This window comes from Myotis myotis, unplaced genomic scaffold (assembly GCF_014108235.1).
Source record: "Myotis myotis isolate mMyoMyo1 unplaced genomic scaffold, mMyoMyo1.p scaffold_m19_p_5, whole genome shotgun sequence".
NCBI classification, from domain to species: Eukaryota; Metazoa; Chordata; class Mammalia; order Chiroptera; family Vespertilionidae; genus Myotis; species Myotis myotis.
In genome coordinates, this window is record NW_023416357.1 from 106,646,573 (window position 1) to 106,672,795 (window position 26,223).

The following is a 26,223-nucleotide window of genomic DNA, read 5'->3' on the forward strand; positions in this document are numbered from 1 at the left end:
CTGCCTGGGACAGCCAAGCAAGGCGGCACCCGCTCACTGCCTGCCTGGGACAGCCAAGTAGGCGACGCGTGGAGGGATGAGTGTGGAGACAAAGCTGAGGGTCGATTCATCCATCCAGCACCCATTCACTCAGCAAATGTTTACAGGGAAGTTTTACCAAATCCATAGTTAATTCTTACCAATTCAGCCACTCCGCAGAATATAAAGAAGGATAAACAATTTAAATAGTACAGATGGTGTCATCACCTCTGCCACTTAACAAACACGACAGGAATGACAGCGAAAGATGCCTGAGTCAGTTTCTGATTCCCAGGTACCTGAAAGACGGGCAAAGGCCTAGCCAATAATTTTGTCAGAGGGTTGGCCAGACGCTACAAACTTGTTCCAATAAAATTGTATATATTTAACAAGTGCCTATATAACACCTACTGCATGCCAAGCCTTATTCTAAGTATTTACAAATCTGCAAAGTGAGCACTGTTCTACCGTTTTCCAGATGGCAAAATTGAGGCACAGAGAAGTTAGGTTGTTGGGGTCCAGCCCCAGCAGGTCTAGGGGTTCCCAAAGGTGTGGATGGAGTCGGTGAAGAAGGAATGACATGGAGACAGCGTTCAGTTGATCAGCATAGCCAGGTTCTCTTTCTATTCTCCTGTTACATCTGTATTTATACCATTTGATCCTATAAGCATGCCTCTACAGTCACATCATGGTATGTTTTGGGTCCTCCCTTAACCTCCTACAGTTCCTTGTTTCATGTTCATAGTTTCTTATCTGACCCTTGCCAAAAATCCCGTCTCTATCTAGTTCTGTTGATTTTAATCTTGTCTAGGTTAATCTCTGTGTTCCATTATAAGGGCTATTCCAAGGTCACTATTCTACTGCTCTACTGATAAGCTACAAGGAAGTGACTGAAGGAGATTCTCCTCCCCAGTAAAGGTTATGTCCTCCCAGCCCCGCTGCTTGCCTTCCCTGGGACTGCCCTGTGTCGGTGGGTCTTCAGGGGTATAGGCTTTGGTGCTTTCCCTGGTGGGCAGACCCCTGGGGATGTGGGCCCAACAAGTCCCAAATTTATTGCCAACAGTCTTAGTCCAAGTTCTTCATAAGTAGTACATGGTATTTCTGTAACACTAGGGGGTTTTACTGATTCATTTCCTTCCTTAGTCCCGTTAATTCCTAACTCCAGGGAAATATCCCCACCTGGGGAAACAACCTTTCTCAGGGAGGTGACCCTGGTTAGAACACATAGCGCTAAGAAGGGGAGCAAACATATTAAGAACAGTATGCCACATACGCCAGGTCTCTTGAAACATATGCTGTGCAGATGTTTCTTCCCTGCAGTGACTGTGTCAAGCAACAAGGATGGACCAGCTTCTGGCATTAGGTAACTTGCCCAAGGTAATAGAGCTCAGTGGTAGAGCTGGGAGTTGCTCCAGAATCCGTTTTGCACTGCACTTTCAGGGGTGACTTAAGGCATCTCTGTGGTAGGCAGAATTATGTCTCCTCAAAGGTCTTTATATCCCAATCCCCAGAACCTGTGAATATGTTAAGGTACATGGCAAAGGCCCTAGCCAGTTTTTCTCAGTGGTTAGAGCACCAGCCTGAGGACTCAAGGGTCTCAGGTTCAATTCCGGTCAAGGACACGTACCTCGGTGGCAGGCTCGATCCCTGGGCCCTGGGCTGGGCTTGTGCAGGAGGCAACCAATCACTGTGTCTCTCTCACATCAATGTTTCTCTTTCTATGTCCCTCCCCTCCCTTCCACTCTCTCTAAAAAATCAATAGGAAAAATATCCTCTGGAGAAGATTAACAAAAAAAAGTCACATGACAAAGGACAATGAAGTTTGCAGATGGAATTAAGGTTGCTAACCAGCGCTCCTTCTAATAGGAAGCATGTCCTAAAGCTCTGAGAGGGACTGTGCAACCCCCGGGTCCGTCCACGTGGGGGAGGAAGTCAGAGAGGACAGTGAGGAGGATTTGGCCCAGTGCTGCTGGCTTTAAAGGTGGAAGAATAGAGCCGGAAGCCATGGACAGCAGGTGGCTGCTAGATGTTGAGAAAGCAAATTAATGGAGTCGCCCCTAGAACACGCAGGAGTCTGGCCTGCTGTTGCCTTGACTTTTAGCCCTTTAAGACCTATTGGAAACGTATGACTTTCAGAACTATAAGGTAATAAACTTGTGCTGTTTTTATTTCTTTAAAAATAATTTATTCATTTCTGATCATAGGTACAGGGAGGGTGAGAGGGTGATGCCCGTGACCCCGAGGCGGTCGGACGCAGCGGGCCCACCCTGCCCCCAGCGTTGGCTCCTTCCTCCCAACGGCACAGTCCAGCACCTGAGCATGCGGGAAGTTTAAACTTGAGATTTCCAGCTTATTTGTAAATACTGAAACTGAACCAGCTGTTCCAATGGCTGATTTCCCAACACTCTCGTGAATGAGTAGGTCACAGGCAAATTATGATTGCCTAGCTCTCAGAGCCGGTTAAACTCTTTAAAAGGCCTTTCTTCAGCCAGTGACTAAGGCGTCCTCTGTGTTCCCCGCCTTCAAAGTCCACATGCCTGTGGCGCTAGATGGTAGTTTCTGGGGGTCCCCACTTCCTAGGCGATGGGGGAAGGCAGGCGGGCAGCCCCACTTCCTAGGCGATGGGGGAAGGCAGGCGGGCAGCCCCACTTCCTAGGCGATGGGGGAAGGCAGGCCGGGTGAGCATGAGGAATGAACAGTCAGTTTGACTGGGCTCAGGCCAGGAGTCCAGGAGTTCTGAGGGCCTGAGTGTACCTGCTGGTTTTCTTTTGCACGTGGTGTTCGCCCGTGTCAGTGGCCTTGTGAGCTCTTCTTCCTCCCAGTGAGGGTCTTGGCCTTCTTCCCCCAGGGCAGCTGTGATGCCTGGCATTCCAGAGCCTCATGAGCCCGACACCCTGGGTAGACAGACGTGCGCAGGCGTCAGGCGCACGGCCTCGGGGAGGCAGGGACCACATCGGATTTCTCTTGTCCGGTGCGGGTCCCATTGATGCCTGGAGGCGGTCCTGGGCAGCATGGCCGCTTGGTCCTGTGGGGCACATGCCTCCTCCCATCGGGCTGGAAGCGGTGGGGCTGCGGGAAGGGTTGGTGTTCATCTGCTTGTGGAGGAAGGCCAGGCACGCCAACTTGTTCCTGTAGAAATTGCCAGAAGTGTAGATGACCTCACAGACCACGACCACCACCTTCCGGTCCAGTACACCTGGTAGCCGTGGCCCGGGAGATGGCTTTGGCCGCGGAGCACACGGACCTACCCCTCTGGCATCGCAGGCAGCTGCCCGAGAGGAAGCTGTGCTGTTGGAAGCCACCGGGCTGTAACGTGTTACAGCAGCAATTAGGAACTAATAACACCCTCAAGGGTGATTTTCACTACAAGCCACTGGCACGGACTTCCTCCTGGTGAAGATGTGATTCAGCTCAGCGTGTGAGCCTCCAGCGGCCCAGGCATGGGAAGGCTGTCCCTGCCTCCAGGAGGTGCAGCCCCACAGTGGGAACTGCTCACAGGGAACACCACACAGGGCCACGCCTGGCGCCGCGAGCACAGAGGCCCACGTGTGGACGCGTCCCGCCCGGAGCTGCGTAGCCGGCTCCATCCCTGACCCTCCTGATAAGGCGCACGCATCCCACAGTTCCGCCAACACCGAGCCTTCTCCTCTGCAGAGCGGGGCAATGAGCGTGGCCACTTCCAGGTGCCGTGAGCTGTGAAGGGCGAGCACTGCGCTTGCACAGCTGAGCTCAGTACCTTGTGGCGCTGTGACTATTCTCTACAACAGCGGTTCTCAGCCTGGGCTGCACATTAGAATCACCTGGGAAGCTTTTTAAAATCCTGATCTCTGAGCCTCATCCTCTGGAAATTCTGTTTCTTTGTTACTAATGTTGTGGCCCCACCCCATAACAAAGAAACAGAATTTCCGGAGAGTGAGGCCCAGAAATCAGGATTTTAAAAAGCTTCCCAGTGATTCTAATGTGCAGCCAAGGCTGAGAACTACCGCACTAGAAGGTGGAGGAAGGCAAAGACGCCTACTTTTCCACGGAGGAACCCAGATGCAGCACCTGACCTGGGTTTTGATGAATGAGTAGGTGGTCCTGTGTGGATGGGGCGGAGGGGCGAGGGGGGCGTTCTGGGGAGCTTTCGGGGCTGAGACCACAGCACCTGCAGACAGGGAGGTGTGATGAGCAGGGCCCGTTTACAGAACCACCAGACTCTTGCCTGAGTATTAAGGTGGGAGGGGAGGGGGCAGTGAGACTGGTCAGACATGAAGGCGATTGCACAGCCCTTTGGTGTCATTTACGGGTAATATAAATCAGTGGTCTCATCCTTTCATACCTGTTTTGATAACAAGTATTTCATATTAGCCCCTAAAAAGGGCTCTGAGAACATCTACACGATGGAATACTATGCTGCTCTAAAAAGGAAGGAACTCTTACCATTTGCAACGTCATGGATGGAACTGGAGAGCATTATGCTAAGTGAAATAAGCCAGTCAATGAAGGAAAAATACCACATGATCTCACTCACTCATGGATAATAAAGACCATTATAAACTTATGAACAAAAATAGATACAGAGGCAGAGCTGCCTCAAACAGATTGTCAAACTGCAGCGGGAAGGCCGGGGAGGGTGGGAGGGCAGGAGGGGGGTGGGTAAGAGATCAACCAAAGGACTTGTATGCATGCATATAAGCATAACCAATGGACATAAGACACTGGGGGATAGGGGAGGCCAGGGGATTGTCAAGGGCGGGGAAAAAAAAAGGAGACATAGTAATACTCTTTGTAATACTTTAAGCAATAAAAAAAAAAAAAAGAAGAAAAAAAAAGAATTAACATGAAGATAACTATAAAGTATTGTGAAAGGACCAAAATCAAGACTGAAACCAATGAAGTTTCATATATTTCTAGGTGGTGACTTAAATAATAAATAATAATTTAAAAAAAGGGGGGGGGGGCTCTGAGAGCCACAAGATTAAGGTTAAGGGTTCGGACCTACAGGACTGTCCCCACCCCCCTGCACATCCAGGTCGTCACCTGTGCTTCCGACTGACTGGCTGCAGGTCGGAGGTTCCAGGACATGTACTCCCCTTGGGTTCAAATAACCCATTTTGAAAATGCAGGCTCTGAAGTCAGACAGGTCCGGATCTGAGGCTGAGCTCTGCGAGCCTCCTCCCAGCCTCTAACCCAGGAGGGTCAGAGGACTCAGAGACACTTGTCTGAGAAATCAAAGGTCAGCGTTTATGAGAGATTCATGCTGCTTCAACCGGAAACTGCTCTGCCGACCCCGGGAGACGCAGAGGGCGGGCAGATGCTTTCAACTGTGCGAAAGGGGCTCTGAAGAGAAACAGGAGACGCAGAAGCCACTGTATTCCAGAAGCACAGAATAAAGACGAGTCTACAAACACGACTAGAGGCTTGTGCACACCAGATGTTACATTTGTAAAAGTGCTTTGCGATTTTAAATGTTATGGGGAAGTCCAAGCAGGTGCCACGAACACCGTGCTCCTAACGTGAGGCAGGGCCCTGTGAAAACCATTTGAGACAGCGTGGGAAATAACAGCGGGGACACTCCTACATCAAAAGCACCCCAACAGGCCCTGACTGGCTTGGCTCAGTGGATAGAGCGTCGGCCTGCGGACTGAGGGGTCCCAGGTTCGATTCCGGTCAAGGGCATGTACCTGGGTTGCGGGCACATCCCCAGTGGGGGATGTGCAGGAGGCAGCTGATCGATGTTTCTCTCTCATCGATGTTTCTAACTCTCTATCCCTCTCCCTTCCTCTCTGTAAAAAATCAATAAAATATATTTTTAAAAAAGTACCCCAACATATTGTGCTGTGTCAACTGGGCGTAGGTTCCCGCTTCAGACCGTCCTAAGCATGTTTCGCCCCCCCCACCCCCCCACGTCTGGTGGGAAGTCAGAAAGGCCACCTGGGCAGCTGTGCATTTCGGGGTGGCTACCGTCTCTGGCCTCCGGGCACTAGATGCCAGTAGTGTCCCAAATCATTGTGACAACCAAAAGCTGTCCCGTAAATTCTCAAAACACCTCCACGGGGGGAGCAGCCCTGGGCCCACTGCACAGCTGCTCTGAGCCAGGGGCGGCCATCGAGGGATTGTGGACCAGCACATGGCGTGGTCAGTGGGGAGGCTTGACTAGAAGCAAGCAGTGGGCAGGCAGGGCATTGGTCACTGCGGTGCCTCATGACAGGGAACGTGAGGGGAGAACGGGGAGCAGTTTCCTGCTTCTGATCAGAACGGCGAACAGAGCGGCCGGCTGCGGTGCAGGATTGTCCTGTCCTTGTCGCTGCTGGGCTTCACCTCTATTGCCCGTGGGACCGGGTAGCTCTGTTCTGGGGCTGGCACTGCAGGATGCTCGCAGCAGCCCTGGCCTCTACTCACCGAGGCCACAGCACTGACAGCCCTCGGTGTCCCCTGGAGACCCAGCGCCGAGACCGGGAGGCCTGCACACGGCGGGGTTCACTTAGAGAAGCCGCCTGGGGAGGGGAGGGGCTCAGCGATCTGTTAGTTCCCCGCCCACCCCAAGGGGAGCTTTGAACTCTCGCTGAGGCTGGGAGGAGGCTCACAGAGCTCAGCCTCAATCCGGATCTGACTTCAGAGCCTGCATTTTCAAACTGTCAACCTGCTGCTCCCAACGATGAAAACTGAGAACAAGGGGCTTAGGAAGCCGCTTAATTGGGGGCTGAGATAGATTGTTCTAGAAGCCAGCAGGTCTAAATGGGAGGGAGGGTGAGGAGGAGCAGCACTCCGGGTCCCCAGCCCCTCCCCCAGCCCCTCTGGAAGGCCTCTGCCTGCCAGGCACCGGGAGGGGTGGGGCAGATAAACAAGTTACTCATTGCTGGTGCCGATCCTGGCTCTTCCTGAGTCCCAGGAGGTGGGGCCTGCCGGGGCCAGGAGGGGCCGGCTGCATTCTCACGCGGGGATAGGAGCACAGACGAGAGAAACCAGAGCCCAGGTGCTGCTGTCCGGCCACAAGCTCCCAGGCAGAGCCTGCAAGGTGCCCGCTCTCCAGCAAGCCCATGGCACTGCCATCGAACGCCAGGCACGCAGCCCGCCAGGCACACGTGTGCTCTTATCTCCTCCTCACCAGCGGAGAGCGAGCACGTGACACGCCCACCCTGCAGGTGGGAAACGAGGCACCAAGAGGTGACAGTGAGCTGGGCTCTGGGCCTGCGGTGCCACTTGCTTCTAGGCCACAGTACTGACGGGTGTGGGTCTCCAGCGGAAGCTCGTTGCATCATCCAACGCTGGTGGGTCTGTCTCGTTTGTCCCTCTCGGCCCTTCTCTCCTTCTCTCCTCTCCTTCCGTCCTTGGCTCCCTTTCCCTGTGTCTCTTCCATAAGCACTCATTAGGCACCAGCTGTGTGCCAGGCTCCATGCTAAGCCCTGGGGACTCAGTGACAAACACTCATTAGGCACCAGCTGTGTGCCAGGCTCCATGCTAAGCCCTGGGGACTCAGTGACAAACACTCATTAGGCACCAGCTGTGTGCCAGACTCCATGCTAAGCTCTGGGGACTCAGTGACAAACACTCATTAGGCACCAGCTGTGTGCCAGGCGCTGTGCTAGGCATGGAGGACAACGCGGTGAGCAAGGCGGACCTGGCCCGTGCAGCATGTGTGCCCAGGCCACTGGATGAAATGACACCAGGGCCTGCTGCCCCTCGTCCTGCCCAAGCAGGCACACTGGGGTGGGCTCCTGCTTCACCTTCTGCGAGGGCGCTCCCTGGATGGGAGGGCAGAGGCGTGCAAAGCAGGCTCCATAACGAAGGCTTTGTTTGCAAGAACACCCTCCCTTGTGGCCCCCGATGGGCCAAAGAACAAAAGGGAACCGGCCGGCCGCTCACCCTCTGCTCTGGGCGGGTTACATCACCCACAGGGCAGATGTGGGAATTTTCCACAGCCGGCTGCGTGGGCAGGGGGCGGGGCCCGGGTTATTATTCTTTATAACTTGTGCCTCTGAAACATTTCATAGCGAAAGTAAAAGAAACGAACAAGATTTGCAGCATAAAACTGCCTGTGTACTCAGTACATTCAGAGACACAGCCGCACGCAGTGTTTGGCTCGGACGCGGCACAGCGGCAGAGGATCAGACTCAGGCAGGGACGGGAGCTGGGACAGAGACGGGAGCCCAGGACGGCTCTCGAGCGGGAACAGTGGCCCTCCAACCACGAAGCCCAACTTCAGGCCGGCACTCTCCCGGAACGGCGGTCGTGACCGCGTGACGAGGCGTGAGGGGCACTGCCCCTTCAGGTCCCACCCCTGCCTCTTATCAGCTCCGAGAGACATCGCGGGCCAACAGCCTCCCTGTGAATGGGGCTAGTAATCCGACGCGTGTCACAGGTTTGTCGAAAGCTCCTTATACAACATGACAAGGTCCAGAGGACTGGGTCTCTCCCTGCCCTTCTTATAAAACCATTTAGGAAGAGAGCATGGGCTCTGGTCAGGAAGACCCTGGCCCCAGCTGTGAAGCACACAACAGCCCTGAGGGTCAGGTCAGAGGCCCCCAGGGAACAGATACAGGAAACGCAGCCAGTCCTGGGCCAAGGCCACCCCACTAAAGCACCGATGTGGGCTCCTCCCCGGCCTCCCCGAGCTGCTAGCCTGGCCTGCGTGTGGACCCTGGCGGAACTCCAGCCGCAGCCACTCCCCTCCAGCATCCCCTGTGGTGCCCAGTGGGGGTGGCTGCCTCTCCACAGCCCGGCTGGTGACTGGCTCGGGACTGGGATGCCCAGCAACGCTGTGGTGGAGGCAGCCCAGCCGGGCGGGTCCATTGTGGAGGTGGAGCGGGTGCTGGGCCTGGACCTGCAGAGGGAGGAGCTGAAGGACCACTCTGCCAACCTGAGCAGCGGGTGCTCTGGGTTCATCGGCGACTGGTCCTTAGACAAAGGCTGGGAGGACGATCCCGGGGACTTTGGTCGGAGCAGAGGCCACACCGTCCCCGGCCCGTTGGGAAGGTCCACATGCTGGCATTTAGGGAAGATGCCACGGGCAGGGCAGGGCAGGGCAGGGTGTGGCAGTTGTCCCCAGCCAGCGAACAGGAGGTCACCCCATGTGAGTGCCCCTGCCATTCTGTGTGACCTTGGGCCAGCTTCCTGCTCCACCTCCTTGTCCCTCCAGAGATGATCGCGTCTCAGGATTCTCGGGGAGACCAACCGTCACAAGAGCACCTTGTGAGTCCACACCTGTCCATCCAAGGCCAGTGCAGCATCTAAGTGGGGTCCGTCCGGCACTGCAGATGGAACTGTCCAAGCTGGAGACCATGCCTGTCGGAGCTTCTCCTCCTGTCTCCCTGAACGGCCACTTCTCCCACCCGCTTCCTAGACCAGAATCCATTGACTCTTAATCCCTTCCTATTCCACTTCCAAAGTACAGCCTGCATCCACCCACTGCCCTCACCTTGGCTTCTCTCACTGTCTTCCAAGCCACTTGAGCAGGAACCTCCCGTCTTGCCTCCTGGTACCACACCTGCTCCGAGTCCACCCTCGCACAGAACCTCCATCAGATCAGATCACTTTCCTGCTCGAAGCACCTCTGTGCCTGCTCTGCTGTGGCCCTGCCCATCTCACACCGGCCTTCTTTTTATTCCTTGAGCAGCATTTCATACCTCAGGTCTTTGCTATTCTGTTCCCTCTGCTTGACATGCTGTTCCCTACACTCTTGGCTTGATGAACTCCTACTCACCCTTCAGATGTCACCCCAAACAGCCTTCTCTTGACCTCAACCTAAATTTGGCCCTTATGTTATTTGTCCTGATAGCAGGCATGACTCCTCATCACCGTTGAGTCAAGCTGACATTTGACTTGCACGACTCTCATTACTGCCTGTCCCCACTGCACTGTGCCCCCAAAGCAGTGTTAGAAAGAGAAACAGGCCCAAATGGAATCCCTGTTGCTCAGCCCCGTCTCCAAAGCCAAGCCACGTCGCCTGCCTGCCGGCCCAGCCTCTCCCGGGAGTGGAACTTAAACCCACCGCCTGGAACTCCCTGGTCAGCACTACTGGGGTCATTCGCCTTCCCCGACAGGACGCTGTCCAGGCCTGAAATAATCCACTTGTTAACTTCTTAGTCCCACCCTCTTTCCGCCTAAATAAACCTCCCCCTTTGGACAACCCCTCGAAGCGCCCTTCTAGTTGCCGGAGGGGCTGCTGCCCCATTCACGAACCCCTGATTGAAGCTGATTAGACCTGCAGGAGGACGCAGTTGAATTTGAACTTTGCTCGGTAATAGCAGCGCTCAGTAAATGGTTGTGAGACGGCAGCATGGAGTTTTCCGTGCCACATGCCCTGGCGCATCGGGAACCTCCCCACCCCCCACCCCGGGACACATCCCCAGGACCCCTTTGCGGGACACGTCTCCCAGCCGCTGCCCCGAACCATCCAGCAGAAAGCCACTGGAAATCTGGTGTTGCGGTAGCTCACAGTCCCGGGGGGTGAGTCCCAGCGCTGCCACTCTGAGAGACCCGGGCCAGTTTCTAAAAGGCCCTCAGCTCCCTCTGTGATTTGCGGGCTGTGCCCTCACAGGGTGACTGTGCCCGTTAGGCCAGGCCAGGACCCGCCACCCGTGCCCAGCAGGCGCCGGTGGAAACTCCTTTTGCTCAGTGACCAGCAGCTGCACTGCAGGAACCACGGGCTTACTGTTACGCAGATCGCCCCTGCCCCTTCCCTGGGTCCTCAGACCTGAGGCTCAGCGGCTGGCCAGTGACTCGGCCAGTGGGAAAGGGGGCCCACACCTGGTGCCACTGGCTGTGCCCACCCTCCAGCCACCCATCTGCCTGCTGCCGAGGAGCGCGCGCCCTGCCGCTCTGGGTCCCGTCCCCAGGCTGCTCCAAGTTCACAAAATGATCATTGGAGGGGTCTTACCTTCCTCTGGGTGCGGGCCCCCTGCTCTGGGGTCTGGCGGCGGTTTCGGAGGCAGGAGAAGGCAGAGCGTGATGAGGAGGGGACCCGCTTCTCCCTGCAGCCAGAGCTGGGAGGGCAGTGGCGGCCTCCCTCCCGCCAGCGAGAATCTTCTTGCAGGTCAAACTCCAAATTCCAGTGCAGCTGAGATTAGGAAAAGTGAGAATGGTCTTTCCAGGGACAGGGAGAGCTGGGCCTGTTGTAATGTGCCCCGCGAATCACTCAAGGACGCCTCAAGAAGTTGAGTTAAGGAGCCACATTCGTTTCAAAGCTGGGGCTACGAGGGGGCAATTTGCTCTCCAAACCAAATCTCGTTGTGCCCCCTTGGCCGAAACACCAGATTTATTTTATATAGGCAAATATCTCAAAGGTATTGATTACATCTCGAGGTTTGGAATGAGGAACCTGGTTTGCAAAAAGCAGTTTGTTACAGAAGCTTAGATTGAGCTGATTAGTTATCTACAAAGATTAATTATTGTTTTGGGTCTTGGGACCACCCAGTCAACGGAAACACATTATCTGGAGCCACTGGGGCAATTTAGAGTAATTGTGCTGTCCTGGCCTCCAGGTGCAGAGGAATGTGTTTTATAAAACCAGTACAACCACAACCAATGGGGTATTCACATTACAATCAATGGGGTATTCAATCGAATGGGATGATTTATATAGTTCAGAAAATCAAAATAACTTTTCTATTATTTTAGGAAGCAAATAATGACAGAAGCCAAGCCAGCAGGGCTAAAATATTAAACATTCACCCAAACATGGCTGCTACCATGCTTCAGGCCCAGCCCAGCCCTGACCTGGAGCTGAGACCAGCCCCTGTGGGAAGGTGGCGGCCCGAGCCCTGCCCTCAGCCTCCTGGGCGCTCCTGGGTCTGGTCAGGGAATTGAATGGATGCCCCTCCCCTGGGAACTGCCCTGTAGGCCACTCGAAACCCTCATTCCCTTTCGCTTCGACCACATCCCATTTGCCAGGACCACAATTATCTCTCCCCTCCGGACCTTCCCAGGATCCAGACCCCCCCCAGAGTCCCCCCACCTGGAAAAGCCCACCTAGAGTCCTTTACAGCCTCTGGCCACCATCCCTGGGGCTGGTGCCATTTGGGGGCTCAGCCCACCTGTCTCCAGGTGCCCTAGTAAATTTATAATTCTTACCACTTTTGTCCTGGTGCGTTCCTCCTCAGCGACCCTAACAGGCACCACCCAGCTCCACTCACCCCTCTCCCCTCTCCCACGGGCCCGCCTCCATTCTGGGGACAGGCGGGCTTGGGACAGCTGGGGGAGGGGGGGCAGGGACAGATGCTGGCGGGGGAGGCAGGGGACAGAGGAACGTCCCAGGAGAGCAGTCAGTGCCGCCTGGGGCCTCTGCGGCCGGGACAGTGACCGTCTTTGTTCAGCCCCGTCCTGTGCTCTCCAGGCCGAGGCCGTGCAAAGACAGGCGTCTGGAGTCGGAGCAGCTGTCAGGAGTGGCCAGGCCACGGCCGGGGCCTGTGTGGCCCACGACACCAGGACAGGCGGGGACAGAGGAAGGTTTTTGCGGAGCACTCAGGGCATTCAAGACTGAAAAATAGCCCTTGTAAAACACGAGACTTTCAACAGGCTCTGATCTCCCACTGTGGTAGGATAATCTGAAGATGTGGCCACTGCAGACCCCCGTGGCACAGGCAGCCACGCCGGAGCAGAGTCATGGCCACAGCCCCGAGCCTGGGCCTGGGCCTGGGCTGCAGCCCGGGCAGAGGGGCTCAGGAGGCTGGTGGCACACACGCGCAGGTTCTGTCCAGTGCTCACCCACCTTTCCAGTCACCCTCGAAGACAGACCCTGTCATTATCTCCAGTTCACTGATGAGAAAACTCGCCCACAGGCTGCAAGCCAGTAAGCAGCAGAGCCAGGATTTAAACCCAGAGATGTGTCCACCAGATGAGGGCGGCTGGTTGCACAAAGACCTGGCAATTAAATAGACACCAGATGAGTGGGGGCCTGCAGGGGAGTGGCCTGCCCGGGTAGGGGAGGGAGAATGGGTCGCACAGATGGACAGAAGCGGGACAGACAGACGGCCTGACACTGCGATCTGCCTCCAGAGGCACAATCCCAGGAAGGCCGAAGGGTGCGTCAGCAGCCTGGCTCTGGTCCTGAGTCCTTGGGGCCTTAGGGGCGATGAACGTGTCCCAGGGCCCTGCTGCCCACACAGGAGGCCAGCAGGTGAGTGAGGCAGGCAGCGGGGCTGTGGCCGACTGGGGTGCACGTGTTCCAGCTGAAGGGGACAGCCATTATTCAGCTCCAAATGGGGGAGCACAGGGCCAACAGGGCCAGCGACTGTGATTGTTCTAGAAAAATGGAAAGTCCAGCAATCTGTGCAACGTCTCATGATTAATGTGAGGACCGGATACGACCACTGGCACTGGCCGGTTACCTCCGCCGGCTTCTTGATCCCCGGCCCTGGTCCCCTCTTGGTGCTGTAAATAGAAAACGATGGGGCCATCTTGGGGGACTTTTGGGAAGTTTCTCAAAAGTTAACACGTCCCTACCCGGTGGCCCAGCAGTCCCACTCTCAGGTGTTTCACAAGAGAAACTGAAACGGAATTTTTGGACTGGACCCCGGACTCTTTGTGGGAATCGAAGAATGAATCCACGGACAGGAGGTGGTCTAGCAAAGGTGGAGATTTACTGAGGAACAAGGACAGGCTCCCACGTGAGGAGAGGGAAGAGTCCCACAGAATGGACTCCCAGGTGGGGAGGGGGAAAGGGTCCCCCTGAGTTCCTTCTCCCCAGGGCTTATAAGGGCTGCGGATCCGGGTGCCTTGATGTCCCCTCTGATTGGTCACTATTCCCTTAGTCTGGTTACTATAGTAACTCCTGAGCTCAAACGTCCCAGGTGAGGTCCTCCCCGCGTCCTTCCTCATTGTTCTTGTCTTCCTGGCTTTCTTCCTTGTTCTTTATTTTGTAAATATAGACCTTGTGGGCTACTCCCAGCTCCCCTGTCTTATGCAAATCCAACTGTTGCTGCTCCCTGCACCTGGCTTCCTTGTGTTGTGGAGTTGTGCCTCCTCCATGGACCCCATTCCAAACTTCCCCTACGCCTGCCTGCGCCCCTAAAGCGCCTGCTTCAGAAGGAAGCGTGTTCCCGAAGGCGGTGCCAGGTGCCCCGGCAGCTTTCTCTCCCCGCCCCCACCGCGCAGAGCCCGCCGCTCGGCCTGGCGATTACCAGGGTTTTTAAGGGAAACTCACGGGCACTCGCACAGGCTGCACCCACGCCACCTCGCAGGGGCCAAACGGCTCCGTGGGGCAGGCGGAGGTCCTGGGGCGCTGGCTGGCCCCAGGCTCGGGAAGACTCGGGCGTGCCTGACACGGGGCACAGGAGAGCCGCTGCTTAGGGGGGAGCCCGTGTGAGGCTGAGGCCATGGGGCCCCGCGGACGGGGCTGGTGCCTGCAGAGCCGACCACGTGGTTCCGGGTGCAGTCCCGCCTCCAGCGACCCGAGGGGAAGGGGCTGGAGGCTGAATCCGTGCCCAGGGCCAGTGGCCAGCGAAGCCCCCGAAAACCCAAGAACGACGGCTTCTGAGGGCGTCCGGAGGGTGGACACGTGGGGACTGGGACCCCCGGAGGCATGGGCCGGCCCTCCCCCCGCCTGCGCGTCCCTCCAGCGGGTGCCGAGTCACCCCCTTTCCTGATGGGCGGGGTCCCCGGGCCGGGAGCCGCTGTGCGCTCCGGGGGGCTGCGCGGCGGTTCTGCCGAGTCCCCCGGGATTGGGCAGCGCTGCGCCCCCTGCAGGCGGGGCCGGTGGTGGCAGCGACGGCTGAGGCTTTCCCCGGGCGGCGGGCCGCGGTGACGGTCACGGTGAGGCCTGGGCAGCTGCCCCTGGCGCCGGCCCCGCAGCGCCCACCTCGCAGGGACGCGGGACCGGGAGCCCGCGGGGCGCCCCTGCCTGCGCGGCCTCGAGCGCGTCCCGCCGCCACGGCGCCTGCTGCGCGTCCGGACACCGCGGGGCTCCAGGCTCCTTCTCAGCTGCTCGGCTTCGGCGGGAAAACCGTGCTCCGCCGCCGCCTTTTCGCATTTGTTTGTTTCCTGCTCCCGGAGCAGCGGCGCTCACACACCGGCGGCCCCTCCCCTAAGCGGCCTCAGGCAGAGGGGGAACAGGGGGCCGCCCTCACGCCGCCTATCCGCCGCCTATCCGCTCTCAGCCGTGGGTCCCCCCCCAGCTGTGGATCCCTCTCCCAGCTATGGATCCCTCTCCCAGCTGTGGGTCCCCCTCCAGCTGTGGATCCCTCTCCCAGCGGTGGTCCCTCTCCCAGCTGTGGGTCCCCCTCCAGCTGTGGATCCCTCTCCCAGCTGTGGGTCCCCCTCCAGCTGTGGATCCCTCTCCCAGCTGTGGGTCCTCCTCTAGCTGTGGATCCCTCTCCCAGCGGTGGTCCCTCTCCCAGCGGTGGATCCCTCTCCCAGCTGTGGATCCCTCTCCCAGCTGTGGGTCCCCCTCCAGCTGTGGATCCCTCTCCCAGCTGTGGGTCCCCCTCCAGCTATGGATCCCTCTCCCAGCTGTGGGTCCCCCTCTAGCTGTGGATCCCTCTCCCAGCGGTGGTCCCTCTCCCAGCGGTGGATCCCTCTCCCAGCAGTGGATCCCTCTCCCAGCTGTGGGTCCCCCTCCAGCTGTGGATCCCTCTCCCAGCGGTGGATCCCTCTCCCAGCTGTGGATCCCTCTCCCAGCTGTGGGTCCCTCTCCCAGCTGTGGATCCCTCTCCCAGCTGTGGGTCCCCCTCCAGCTGTGGATCCCTCTCCCAGCGGTGGATCCCTCTCCCAGCGGTGGATCCCTCTCCCAGCAGTGGATCCCTCTCCCAGCTGTGGGTCCCCCTCCAGCTGTGGATCCCTCTCCCAGCTGTGGGTCCCTCTCCCAGCTGTGGGTCCCCCTCCCAGCTGTGGATCCCCCCTCCCAGTTGTGGGTCCCCTTCCCAGCTGTGGGTCCCCCTCCCAGCTGTCGACCCCCCTCCCAGCTGTGGATCCCCCCTCCCAGCTGTGGATCCCCCTCCCAGCTATGGATCCCTCTCCCAGCTGTGGATCCTTTCTCCCAGCTATGGATCCCCACTCCCAGCTGTGGGTCCCCCTCCCAGCTGTGGGTCCCCACTCCCAGCTGTGGGTCCCGCTCCCAGCTGTGGGTCCCGCTCCCAGCTGTGGGTCCCCCTCCCAGCTGTGGGTCCCGCTCCAAACTGTGGATCCCCCTCCAAGCTGTGGATCCCTCCTCCCAGCTGTGGATCCCTCTCCCAGCTGTGGATCCCTCTCCCAGCTGTGTATCCCTCTCCCAGCTGTGGATCCCCATCCCAGCTGTGGATCCCCCTTCCAGCTGTGGATCCCGCCTCCCAGCTGTGGATCCCCCTCCCAGCTGTGGATCCCCCCTCCCAGCTATGGATCCCTCTCCCAGCTGTGGGTCCCCCCCTCCCAGCTATGGATCCCTCTCCCAGCTGTGGATCCCCATCCCAGCTGTGGATCCCCCTTCCAGCTGTGGATCCCGCCTCCCAGCTGTGGATCCCCCTCCCAGCTGTGGATCCCCCCTCCCAGCTATGGATCCCTCTCCCAGCTGTGGGTCCCCCCTCCCAGCTGTGGATCCCCCTCCCAGCTGTGGATCCCCCTCCCAGCTGTGGATCCCCTCTCCCAGCTGTGGATCCCCCTCCCAGCTGTGGGTCCCCCTTCCAGCTGTGGGTCCCCCTCCCAGCTGTGGGTCCCTCTCCCAGCTGTGGATCCCCCTCCCAGCTGTGGATCCCCCACCCCGCTGTGGGTCCCGCTCCCAGCTGTGGATCTCCCTCCCCGCTGTGGATCCCCCTCCCAGCTGTGGGTCCCTCTCCCAGCTGTGGGTCCCCCTCCCAGCTGTGGATCTCCCTCCCCGCTGTGGGTCCCTCTCCCAGCTGTGGATCCCCCTCCCAGCTGTGGATCCCCCTCCCCGCTGTGGGTCCCGCTCCCAGCTGTGGATCTCCCTCCCCGCTGTGGGTCCCCCTCCCAGCTGTGGGTCCCTCTCCCAGCTGTGGGTCCCCCTCCCAGCTGTGGATCTCCCTCCCAGCTGTGGATCCCCCTCCCAGCTGTGGGTCCCGCTCCCAGCTGTGGGTCCCCCTCCCAGCTGTGGGTGCCCGTGCATGAATCCAGATGTTCTCATCTGAAAGAGGGGACGTGGGGACTATGGTGCTGAGCTGTTTCATCAGGGAGACCCAATGAGACATCCTTCTTCCTAATCCTGAGGTGTTATTTTTATCGTTTCTCTCATGAATGTCCAGTCAGATTTCCAGCCTGCGTGGCACGGAAGGGCCAGAGCTGCGGCAGAAGCTGAGAGCCGGACACCGAAGAGGTTTGCAAATACACAAGAGATGTCCCTCTTCGCACGAAATCTTTTAGGCAAATAGGTTGTTTTCATAAAAACGTTTATTTAACTGCAGTGGGTTCTTTTAAAAGGAAGGAATAAACATGGTTAGCTGTTTCTTCACTTCAGTGTCACGTGGTAAAGGCCTGTAGCGGAGCCTTCCGTGGCCGGAGACCACGCAGCTGCTCGGTGACAGGCCCGGGTAGCAGGTGTGCGGGCGGCCCTGGGACACCTCGGCGGTGGGTCTGCGGGAGGCGCCGCGACTGCCTGGTGGGCCCTGCTCAGTGCAGAGGGCTCAACCGGGAACAAGGACTCCCGTCAACCCATCGCTACACCGGTGGTTCTCAGCCTTCCTGATGCCGCGACCCTTTCATACAGTTCCTCATGCTGTGGTGACCCAACCATGAAATTATTTTCGTGGCTACTTCATAACTGTAATGTTGCTACTGTTATGAATTGTCATGTAAATATCTGATATGCAGGATGTAATTTCATTGTTACAGACTGAACATAATTAAAGCATAGTGATTAATCACAAAAACAATATGTAATTATTCTGTGTTTTCTGATGGTCTTAGGCGACCCCTGTGAAAGGGTCGTTCGACCCCCAAAGGGGTCGCGACCCACAGGTTGAGAACTGCTGCTCTAGGACAGGGGTGGGCAAACTTTTTGACTCGAGGGCCACAGTGGGTTCTTAAACTGGACCGGAGGGCCGGAACAAAAGCATGGATGGAGTGTCTGTGTGAACTAATATAAATTCAAAGTAAACAGCATTACATAAAAGGGTACGGTCTTTTTTTTTTTTTTTAGTTTTATTCATTTCAAACGGGCCGGATCCGGCCCGCGGGCCATAGTTTGCCCACGGCTGCTCTAGAGGGAGCCAGCCTCAGGGCGCTGTCACCAGTGCCGCCTGGGCTTGGGGAGGCCTGGACCGGGCCCCAGCGCAGGGCCGGCGGCCTTCAGGGTCCAGTTCAGTCCTGGCCGGACCAAGTTGGCAGCTTTGGCAAGTGACTGCACCTCCCTGTGCCTCAGCCTCCCCACCTGTCAAATAGTCAGGGCTGTAAAGATTCAGTGACAGGGTGCCCAGCGGGGACCTGGGATGTGGAGCCGAGGGATGTGGTCCAAGCAGCGGCTGCCTCTCCTGCATGGGGTGAGGGGTGGGGGGGTGGGGGGGCTCCAGGCTGTGCCTCCTCCAGGCCCCACCCAAGGAGGCTCGCCCGAGTGCCAGTGCGAGGCACAGCCGCTCATTCCGTCATTGTGGGGAGCAGCTCAGCTCCCCTCCCTTCGTGGCTTTCGGGCGGGTATTCGTGAGATCTACACGAGTCAGGTTAACAGGAGAAAATAACCAAATTCCGTTACGCACACACGCCTGGGGAGCCCACGGGCACCAGAGGTTCAGCGACAGAAAGGGACGGGGCGTGGGGCGGGGCCAGGCCCACGTGCAGATTCTGTCAGAGGAAACGTGTCTCCTCGGCCTTCAGCTCAGAATAGCCCACAGGCCCGAGGGGCACGTGCTGGGCAGACTTGTTTCAGCCCCCAGTCCCAGCCGCCTGAGGGGAACCTTCTGGAAGCTGGGCTGCTCGGTTCCGAAGGCCTGGCTCGCAGCATCTTCCGGCGCCGGCGCCAGGGACAGTCTGAGATGCTCCTGGCCTGTAGCCGAGGGTCTCCGGGGCCTCCCGCCGCCTAAGGGACGCCTCATATCTGCGCTGTGCCTGTTGGGGTCCCCTCCCAGCCCCCCCGTCAGCGCGGCTGTGGGAGAGGGCAGTGTCCTCAGCGCTCCAGCCAAAATGGGGGGAGGGCCTGGGAACAGTGAGTTTGGAGGCTCAGCCAGAGAGTGGGGGGGCCTGGGAGAATTCAGGATCCGTCCAGTTTTCAGGCAGAAACAAAACTGAAAAGACAGCGAACCAGTGAACAGCCCCAGAATCCAGTACCCGCAGAGGTATTCTACTGACATACGAATTTCCTCTGTGAAATCACCCTCATTTTATCAAAGATAGCCAAATTAAGACTAATTCATTGGCAAAATAAATCAAGTTTCAATAAGTTTGGCCTGATTATTGGTGTAAGTCCAGCAAGAATAATAATTAAAACACATAGACTCTTTTATTTTTAAAATATTTTTATTGATTTGAGAGAGGAAGGGAGAGGGATAGAAACATCAATGATGAGAGAAAATCATTGATCTGCTGCCTCCTACACTCCCGTCCCCCACCCCCCACTGGGGATTGAGCCCAAAACCCACAACTCAGGCATGTGCCCTTTCCAGGAATCGAACTGTGACCTCCTGGTTCATAGGTCGACGCTCAACCACTGAGCCACGCCGGCTGGGCAAACCAATTAATTTTAATTTACTAAATATCTCATATTTGTAACACAGATAGACACACACAGAGACACAGAGACCTTTTAGCCACGAGACAGGTACAATAATGCAACATTCACCAGCTTGTGAAAGAACCAGTTGGATCCAAGCTGAGGTTCTGGCAGATGGGACAAGTGAAAGCTATTTCTTATTAATATTTATGGAGAAGACAATCTCATGGAAGCTGTGGCTAGATCTGGGACCAGAGTGCTTCTATGTCGGCTTTTTAACCCTGCCTCCCCTCTCTGCTGTCTTAGGAACAGAGGGTGGTAAAGGCAGGCAGGCTTTGAATGGCTTCCAAATGGCCTTTGGCAGAAAAAGATGCCCTCCCCACTGGGCCATCCTGTTTTCTCTATTTTGCCCTTATGAATATTTTAAGAACAGGCCTTTCATCCTGGTCATTTTATTCGGAAGCCCTTGCTTTCTAATTGCACTTTTAAACGATCTAATCCAGCGGTTCTCAACCTGTGAGTCGTGAACAATGAAAATACATCCTGCACATCAGGTATTTACATTACGATTCATAACAGTAGCAAAATCACAGTGATGAAGTAGCAACGAAAATAATTTTATGGTTGGGGGTCACCACAACATGAGGAACTGTATGAAAGGGTCACGGCATTAGGAAGGCTGAGAACCACAATTATTGGCACATTCCTCACAATTGCCATGGAATCTTAGGTTGTGGTTTCCCCGAGAGCTGGCCACTGTCTGGTTGGACCACAGCCAAAATGGAGTTTGTCCTGGCCGTTCGTATCTTGGAGCTTCCTACTTCACCAAGCTGTGTTCTTGGGACATAAAATGTTTACGTTGTCTTTAAGTAAGCTTTTGCCACTCTTTTTCTTTCATTTATCTTAAGTTCAGGACAATTGTATTTCGCATGACCTGGTTTTTTTATTTTTTACTAGAGGCCCAGTGCACAAATTCGTGCATGAGTAGGAGGTGGGCTGGCGGGGGGGAGGGGCCATGGGTGGTTGGCCAGTCGGCCTGCCCCCCGATTGGGGTGTTGGGAGCCAATTGGGGGCAGGTGGCCGGGGGTGGGGGGCAAATAGGGGCCTGGATCAGGCTGGTTGGCTGCCGGGTACGTGTCATAGCCACCAGTTGTTCTGGTTGTTCTGCTGTTCTGGTCTCTGTGCTTTTAAATATATAGATTTTTAAAAACTATCTGCAAATGTCTCTTCTCACTGGCTAGGATGTGATGGTGGGAGGGAGCTCTCTTGGCCCATGCAGATGTAAGAGACATTTCAAAGATGGAAGGAGACTGGGACCAGCCCTGCAGCCTTACAGCGGCGGCTCAGGGATAGCCCACAGCGACGTCTCTGGCCAGCTGGTGAACCCCATTCCCAATAATTAGCCCACCAAGCAGCATCAGCAGACCCAGGCCCGCGAAGCCGGACTCTGCATTCTAACGAGATCCCCAGGAGGCTGATCCATGCACCCTGGAGCTTGAGAAGAACTGCTCTGACAGTAGGGAAGGGTTTTGGTTGTTCTCAGTCTGCGATGGCAAGCAAGGTTGCAGTGAATATGCTCGATGTACTTACTCTCTGGGATAGAGCTCCGAGGTCAGATCCTGGACAGGGATTGCTGGTCCCTGGAAGAGGGACCTTTACCAAAGTTTTTTGTCACAATATTTGTATTGATTTTAGAGAGAGAGGAAGGGGAAGGGAGAGAGTAAAGCATCGATCAGTTGCCTCCTGCACACCCCCACCTGGGATCGAGCCCCCAACCCAGACATGTGCCCTGACCAGGAATCAAACTAGCAACCTTTTGGTGGACAGGACGACAGCCAGCTTGATTTGTTTGACTTGATTTGTTTGGCTATTTTCTATTTTGTTTTTTAAGATTTAATTAGAGTGCTGTGGGAAAGCCTGCTACACTCCCTCCTAGATGACTTGATTTCTCAAAGCTTCTTCCAGAAAAAGGAAGTCACTGTGCGCCCCCTGGTGGCTGCTTTCTCCACTGACTAGCAGTGGTTCTAAAGGAATTTGCAGCCCCAAACCCATCCAGGGCTAGCTCAACCCACAGCAAATGAGGGTTCCACTCCCACCCAGAGTTTGGAGGCCACTTCCCATCACAATTGAACAGAACTGATGCAACCAAGGGCTGTTTCCAAGAATACTTTAACATTTTAGTGCAAGACTGAGCAAAGGGAGTTTTTTTGTTTATTTGTTTTGAAAAAAGTCTATATGGAATGATTGATGCACAAAAAACCATGCATATTAAAAATGCCCCTGGATGAGTTTTGACACGACCTCGGAAACCACTGGTGCAGGTGACACCCACCACTTCCCAAAGTTTCTGAGCTCCCCCTGTCCCTAGACAACCACTGATTCCATTCATTTTCTTTCACTGCAGATTAACTCACATGTCCCAGAATCCTATATAATAAAAGGCAAATTGACTGAATGGTGGAAAGACTGGTTGCTATGACGCACATTGACCACCAGGGGGCAGATGCTCAATGCAGGAGCTGCTCCCTGGTTGTTCAGTGTGTTCCCATGGGGGAGCGGGCCTAAGCCATCAGTTGGACATCCCCCGAGGGCTCCCAAACTGTGAGAGGGCGCAGGCCAGGCTGAGGGACCACACCCACCCCCCCCAGTACATGAATTTCATGCACCGGGCCTCTAGTTTTATATAAATGGCATTATGTGATATGCACTCTTTTTTGTCTGGCTTTTTATCTTTTGCTCAGCATAATTATTTTGAGATTCATCCATACTGTTATGCTTATCAATAGCTCCATTCTACGGATATAGCACAATCTGTTTATTCATTAATCTGCTGACGGGTTGGGGTGACTGCAATAAAGTCCTTTCCCGTGAATACTTAGGCGGGAAATGGCTTGTCACGTGATTGGCGCACGGTGCATAGTTAACTATTTAACTGGCTTCCGGCCTGGTGGTGCCATTTGCACTCGTGGCAGCAGGGACCAGGGCTCTGCTGGCTTGGGCTCCTGCCCTTTCTTGGGCCCCGGGTCTGAATCACAGGGGGGCTTGGACCGCGTGGCTCTCTTCGCAGGCCCTGGGGCTTTGGGTCAGCCGTGAACTTCTGACCGCCTGTTACTGATCGGATTTGTTGCTTGGCGTTGGGCACTCTGGTCCGAGCCTCCTGCTGTGGCCCCGTGACTGCCTGTGAGTGTCCCACATGGGGCCCGGCCCGTGCACACGCTCGCTGGCCGCAGTGGCCACTGGCCGTGGCGCTGCCTCTGTGGAGCGGGGGCCCCCTCTCCCCCCCAGGCGCCCCCCCCCCCCTCGGGCTGGTCTCTCACGCCTCTGTCGCGGTGGTGGCCCAGTGAGGAAGCCACCCTCACTGTTCTCCCTGCGTCTCACACAACATCCAGGGGGGACGGGACCACTGCCACTGCCACTGCCACTGCCACCCCCACCCCCGCGGGGAGGCAGACCGGGAAGGACCTCAGCGGGTTTGCAGACACTGACCGCAGCCTCCGGCCTCCGCGCCGCTTGGCTTTTAGAACCGTAGACGGGGATGCTGGACGCCGGGGGCGTCTCTGGAGGACAGCTGCGGGCCCAGAGGGGCTGGCGGCGGGGCGACCTGCAGGCCGAGGGCGCAGCCTGATCTGCCGGAGGGTGTGCTCGGACCCTCGGCGTGAGGGAGGCTGTGAACGGGCCGCGGAGCTGAGGCTGCTTCCTGGCCTCTGCATGCGAGGTTCCAGGAGCAGCCCCCTTCCCCCCTTGTAACAGCCAAGAGCAGCTCCAGGCACGGCCAATGGTCCCCTGGGGCGGGACCAGGTGCCCCTGGTGGAGGGAGACTATTTGGGGAGGTGGGGCTCGGCGGCAGAGGAGTGAGGAAGGGCAGCCGCCCGGTCCGGGGCTCGGCTCCTCGGCTGCGGGAAGGCCTCAGGCAGCCGGCAGGGCTCTGAGCTGAGCTGTAGGCATGCGGGTCACCGGCAGTGCCTCTGTGGTGGCAGGAGCCCGGGTGCTTCCCTGAAGCCGCCAGGCGACCCTGGCAGGCGCACTGCCCCCACCTCTGCCCCCTCACTGGCTCCGGGCTTGCGGGGCAGACACCTGGGCCTGCGGTCTCCAGGCCGCGCTGCTCCTCCTCAGGGGGCACCTGGCTCCCCAGCTGCTCGGGTGGCCGTGGGGGGCAGTGGAGGCAGGAGCCGAGGCCAGAGGGTGCTTCTGTGGGATGCTGAGCCGAGCCTCACAGCAGGACCCATTTCGGAGGCGACCCCCAGCCCTGCATGCACCTTGAGTCTCTGGAGGAGCCATTCTAAAGTGCGGGTCCTGGCCCCAGGAGTGGGGGGACCTGACAGGCTTTTCAGTTCAAGAAGGGACACTGAGTCACAAGCAAAGACGGCTTTTCCCTGCAGCAGTCGGGTGTCTGGCACCTCCCCCTCCCCCAGCGTCTCCGCTCCCCCCTGCGCTGGCACCTCCTCCTCCCCCACCATCTCCCCTTCCCCCTACGCTGGCACCTCCCCCTCCCCTCCCACTCTGACAGACACCTCCACCGGGAATGGAACGCATTTGGGTTCTGGTTCTGGTATATAGTTCCCTTTAGCTCATGGCAAACAGCACTGATTTTCTGTACACCCTCAACTTCGTCAATAAACTACGTTGACTTTAAAAACCGTGAAATCAATGAAAAGCCAGGGGGTTCAGTGATGCTGCCGCGGGGCCTGTGAGTTGGTGTCAGGCCCTGGACTGTTTAGGTCCTGTCATCACCTGAAGCCGGCCCCCTCGGGGATGGACTGTGGACACAGCTGCCCAAAGCTGAGTCCTCTCTCCCGGCAGGTCAGGGGTCTCCTTACCAGCGGTCCGCCGGCCAGGACAGGGCCGTGGATCTGAGCCGTGCGCGAGCAGAGGCCACTGGAGTTCTCTGCTCCTCGGGACGTGAGCGTCCACACAGCTGGCCCTGTGCTGCCCCCGCTTTCTGAAGAGAGTTTCACTGGCTACTTCAAACATTAGTTCTGGATGAAAACAGATGTGAGAGAGCAGAATGCAACATGCTCAGCTGTAAATGCAAAGCTTAAAGTTCTGGCCCAGATCCCCCGGAAGGCTCACCTGCAGTCCCAAGCCTTGGGGGCCACACAATTTGAGAAACACTGCTCTCCGGTAGTTCCCAGTCCGGGCCGGCTGGGGCACCCAGCTGTGAGGCAGGAACCGTGGGCGCACTTGGTGTGTAAGCCTCGCACCATGACTGTCCCTCCCCTCCCGCTTCCCCAGTGCCTGCTGGGAGGTCCCCGGGGCCTGGTCTCAGGGGCTCTCAGGTCCATTGGGTTGCAGTCTGGCCCTCATCCAGCGAGCCCGCCGCTCACATCTGAAAATGAAGGCTCCACAGGGCAAGACCTAAACCTTGGCGAAGAGGGTAACAGGCACGTGCCAATGGTGGAGCATAATCCGGACCTACAGCCAGTTGCTCGATAAAACCGCAGTTTGTACTCCTGTCTGGATCGAAATCTGTCCTGCTGTCAAGAACTTCACCTCCACCTTCCCTGGCTCACCCACATCTTTGGTCCACAAGTGTCAACAGGCAATAGTTTATTTCCTTCCCCTATTAGCACCTACCATGCGTCTGACCAGTGACCACACATCTGAGCAGGAGCTTCCTTGTCACCTGGCACAGGACCTGGAGGTCCTGCTGGGACAGGAAGACACTTGTGGCAACGGGAGCAGCAAGGGGTGGAGGCACCTGGGGGATGGGAACACAGTGGGAACGTCTGGGAGGGTGAGGCAGGGTCAGAGCCCCGCACGTGCCCCAGCACAGCAGCAGGAGCACCTCGGGCGGCGGGAGCACGGGAGCCACCTTCGGAAATGGCTGGCCGTGCTCTGGCATAGATGTGGATGGGTAGCTGGGCTCCTGCGGGCGGTCAGTGACCCGCACCAGGACCCCGGGAATGTCGGACTCCCAGCGGGATGAAGGGGCAGGTGGGAGAGATGAAAGTGGGCTTGGGTGAAGCGCAGTGTCTTAGGGAGCAGCGCTGTATTATTGAAAGACCAAGCAAAAAGCAACCACTTGCTAATTTTTTTAATCAAACACTTTATTTCCACATAACAAGCGCAAAAAACTCCCAAACACTTGAACAATACAATTAACGCAGTTATGAAGTCAATTATATACTACTCAAAGCCCCAAAGGTCAATTAGCGTGACGTCCCAAACATTTCCAGACGTGGTTTTTCAAAGCTACCTTTGGTTTTTGGAAAAACCAGTGTGGAAGTCAATACACATCGAATGCACGGAACACGGCTTACGCCTGGCAAGTGGCCGCAGTGAAGCCTGGCGCTGCGAGCACAGGCCGCCGGAGCCCGCTGGAGCGGGAGGGGCCCGTCCGGCGGCTCCTGCTCGGTAACAGAGGTCTGAGCTTAACACCAGACACTGCCGGGCAGTGAGCCTCTTGCTCCGCGTGTCTGCTGGGCCTGCGCTGGCACGGAGGGCAGGGAGGATGAGCCGCAGGAGCGCTGGGCAGCAGGTCCCACAGGCGCGGGGGCGGGCGGGAGCCAGCCACTGCCGCCCATTGTTCTCACATTATTTCAGGGTGAGACTGTGGATAAGTTCAGGTAAAATGTTCCAATATTTGCTTATATTTTTAATCGGTTGCTCTATGAGAGCCCTCATACATAGCAACTTGAAAACTTTCATTATAAAAAGGA

The 26,223-nt window shown here is 57.0% G+C and overlaps 1 protein-coding gene and 1 long non-coding RNA gene across 2 annotated transcripts in view; one reads left to right on the forward strand and one right to left on the reverse strand.

The window, feature by feature from the left end:
- Positions 1-14,320, reverse strand: part of SLC5A11 (solute carrier family 5 member 11) — a 52,552-nt gene extending 38,232 nt beyond the window's left edge. Inside the window, exons 1-3 of the mRNA XM_036310402.1 lie at positions 14,144-14,320; positions 12,710-12,861; positions 10,880-11,059 (exon numbers count right to left, since the gene is read on the reverse strand). The gene's annotated coding sequence lies outside the window, so the exon portion shown is untranslated. The remainder of the gene's footprint in view (positions 1-10,879; positions 11,060-12,709; positions 12,862-14,143) is intronic.
- On the forward strand, positions 6,946-10,129 carry LOC118656771. The gene is made up of 2 exons (XR_004967688.1): positions 6,946-7,271; positions 7,995-10,129. It is a non-coding gene; the product is annotated as an uncharacterized LOC118656771 (long non-coding RNA).
- Positions 14,321-26,223: the final 11,903 nt, after the last annotated feature.